This window comes from Salarias fasciatus, chromosome 22 (genome assembly GCF_902148845.1).
Source record: "Salarias fasciatus chromosome 22, fSalaFa1.1, whole genome shotgun sequence".
NCBI lineage: Eukaryota > Metazoa > Chordata > Actinopteri > Blenniiformes > Blenniidae > Salarias > Salarias fasciatus.
Window position 1 is genome coordinate 14,492,675 of NC_043765.1, and position 4,020 is coordinate 14,496,694.

Genomic DNA, 4,020 nt, shown 5'->3' on the forward strand with positions numbered 1-4,020 from the left:
CAGTTTAAGGGTTTTTTAAAGATAAATTCAGAACTTAGTTTTCTTACAGACTTTAGGAGTATTGCTTCATTAGCATAAATGAAATAGAAAATTGCCACAAATGCAATATGTTCTTGTTTTACATCAGTATATGTCAGCCTAATCAAACTAAATCACATTTAACAAGATTTACTTATTAATGCACTATAAACTCTTAGTGTTGGTTAAAGCATTTACTAACAATGACTGTCCAATAAGTCTGTTGTGTTTTCACTTTTCAAAATAAACACTGTATGCAAATACGCTCATATCTTTGCGCTATATGTCAAATTTAGTATGCAGAGAATAGAGGTGAAACTGGGAAATATTTTACTTCATGATGCGACTGACCGATAAACTATCTGTCCCACAGGGCTCGACTCATTTAGAATGGTTGGTGGTTTCAGATTTTATTGCGTGCTTCAAATATAACTGTATTAAGTAATTTAGAATGACAGAACTCCTACTAAATTTCAAATTTTATTTTGTTTTGTCAGACCACAAATTCAACATTATATCAATTTTATTTTGGTCTCAGTAGTTTACAGTTCAAACCTGGGCTGTTCGGGAAATTAGTGGTTAGCGCTTTTGTATCTCAGCAAACATCTTCCCAGTTCACTTCCAGGCTTGGCTGTGTTTTTGTGTGAAGTTTGCATGTTTTTTTTTTTTCAGTGAGTGAGACTTCCTTGGCACCCTGTTATCCTCCCACAGTAGAAGTTCTTATGTATTCAGGTGAACTGTTATCTCTTCCATCCAGGGTGCAAAATGCCCTTAGCCCAATGTAAGCTGGGATTGGTTCAAGTGCTTAATCTTGAATGTAGGCAGCACGGAATGCTGCAGGGAGCAGTGATATTCTAGACTCCAACACAAGATGGCAGCAGATGCAAACCAGCAGTCTGGTGTCTCATTTCTTATCAAACTAGGCTCTACCCTGCCGGAAGCTGGTCCATATTACATCCTGACAGAAATATATAGACCTTTCCTCTGCGGTTTCTATGGAAGTACTATAAACAAATATATATTGGTGCAGTGAAACAGTTTTCAAATTCAAAAGGAAGCACTAATATAGTTCTATCTGGCCTTAAACCTGAAATCCAAGACTAAAGAACTCGATGTGACTCTGACAACAGATTATCCATCTACTTGTGGGCCGTAAGAGGCCAAATGTGGGTTTCACCACACTTGATTAAGTTCTGGCCCAGAGCATGACATCGATTTCCTGTCCTGACAAGAGGATTCATAGCTTAATTGTAAACTAGTGACATTCATTATAGGATTATTGTTGTTCTTTCCATGAGGCCATGCATCAAAACACAAGATGTCACAAATCACCTCTAAATGTTTTCTGAAAAAAAATCCTATTTTTTTTCTAATGGGATTGTGCTCCTAACGGGACGGTCTGACTCACCCAATAAGTTTAGATCTTCTGGGTAGTGAGTGGCACTGCCTGGCTGTATTTATGTCAGCATTGCTCCATTTTTCCTGGAGTCAGCACTTGTGGGTTTGAACGTAATTCTTTCAGCATCAGAATTCAGCTGCTGCACCATTACCCACTTTGTCACGGAGCATGAAATATTGCAGCCCTAAATCTATACATCATAAAACGCGGCTGATGGAGGTTCCTGTTATAAATGCTCCCAACTTAAGTGGTGATGTGTGTTCAGTGATAGTCGGAGTCACTCTCCGTCTCCATCTCTTCACCTCCCACAGCTTTGGGAGTTCGATCCAACTCGAGCATCAACCTGTGGGAAATGTTTGGAAGTCATTAGGCAAGGCAAAAGATGCACTGTTCCAGCTTCATGTTAAACTATCTTCTCACCTCAGACCTACGAGAAAGTATCTTCAGAAGAATCCATGAATGCAAGAAAATAACTTTTACCTCATTAAAATAATCAAAGCTTCCAGACCATCTCTGCTTGTGTTAAATGAAAGAATGATTTCATTATTTAATGGCAGATACTCTGCCCAACTTTTATTAATCTTCAGCCTTTACTCAAGACCACATTTGTTCAGGGTTGATAATGAAATGAGGAATTACCTGTCTTTTCAGGTAAGATTCCACTAAATGATTAACCCTATGACGGTGTGTTTTATTACAGGAAACGGAACAGACTTCCAGCACATAAATCAAACAACGCGGTGGTTTTGTGTGAATGCTGCACTGACCTTGATTTGTACAAATAATGGAGTCAACAGTCCCAAGTCATTTAGGCTATTTGGAGCATGTTGTTTGTCCTGCTGAGTCACAGAAACACTGCAGCCCAGGGGATGTGGCCACTTGTCTATTTGCATGACCTCAACACACCTTTATGGGTGCTTTCACTCTGGGAAATTGATTTAAAAAAAAAAAAGTCCTTTAATTGTATTTCAGGGGATGAGTAAAGTGAAGTCTCTCATCTTGTGGCAGTCCCTCTAAAGGAAGTCATTTTTGCACTTAACCTTGAGTTTTGCAGCACAATAATTCACAAAAACATTTTCAGTCAAAATCCATAATCCTGAATTGTGTAAGATTTTCCACTCTACTGATAATGTCTCAAATTTGCAAATGTTATATGTAAAAATGCCCTCAGCTATTCATCATATTCACTGAAAAATCCAGCTTGATTTCAGCATTTCTAGATGGGATCAAATAGAAGCATGACTTGGTGGTGTTGTTGAATCACTTTAGTGTCAATCTGTCCTTGCAAATTGACAGAGACGAGCTGTTTTACATTATATCTTGTTTTAAACTTGCACATTTCTTTCTTTAATGAAACATTATTCTTTATTTTATCTCACTACAATGCTTTAGTATTCATGAGGTCGTCAGGAATGAGTGCCTTCACCAAGTGTGTGTTTTTCTTTAGTGGTTAATCTTGTGCCATGTTGGTGCATCAGTGGCATAAGTCTGCTTGTTACAACAACTATACTGTGTAATAGCAAAAGCAGAACGTGTGAATCTGTACTGAAGTTGATCAGAGTTAATCAAAGCACAATACCTGGTACAAAGTGATGGCAGATGTGTCTGGTAACCATCAGATCTTCATCAACGTGTCTCTGTACGGAGTTACTGTACTTCTTTAGCTCATTGGTTTACAAAAATTTCAATAAAGAGGCCAAATGATTCCATACTTTGTGTTTTAGACCATCATGAGCCCTCGGGAGCTTGGTTCAGAAGTGTGTAAATCAAAAGGAAAATGATAAAAACCTGAAAGTGTTTGGAATTTGGAGCTATCATCTTTAAATTTTCAAAAGCTATCATCCAGTACTAAGTCTAGTGATGAATTTCTTTGCACAAATCTGTCAACAACCAATGATATATGGGACTAAAGATCTGGCATTTTGTCAGATCTTGAAATTGGATCAACTTGAAATGCATGCACAGAGTAAAGTATGTCAGACCACAGGAAACTACAGGAACTCCTCTCAGCTGACATGTCTCATCTTGTGATAGAAACATTGCGAAAAGTAGAGGCCTCTGCCTATCTTGCAGAAGTTTTTTTTTTTTAATCTAACATGTAGATTTCTAAATGCATAAACAATCATTTGAAAGCCATTACCGAAGGGTTTAATTATACTACTACATGCAAATCAAATACTGCTCAGAAGTAGGGTCATCACAGCCTGGCAATGGAGTTTTAGCTCAGGAAATAATTAAGTCAACGCACTTGGCTGATTAATTAATCACTGATCGAGTGATGAGTTAGAACTCCTTACTTGAAGATAAAGAGGTTATGGAAATACAGAGAAGCAAACCCACCCACTTATTCGGCCAACTCAAATGAGAAGAGACAGATGATGGATTCATCATTTGCTGCTGCGTTGTGGGGCCAGTCCAAAGTATATATTTGATTTTACATAATATTGTGAAGCTATGTGATGAGGATTTAGTCCGCTGAGGAGGAGGAGGAGGAGGAGGAGGAGGAGGATATGGGGGTGTAGAAGGAGGAGCACTGTTCCAGCAAAAATTTTCTGAACGCGAGCACACACACACACACACACACCCAGCTGACGCGGAGATGT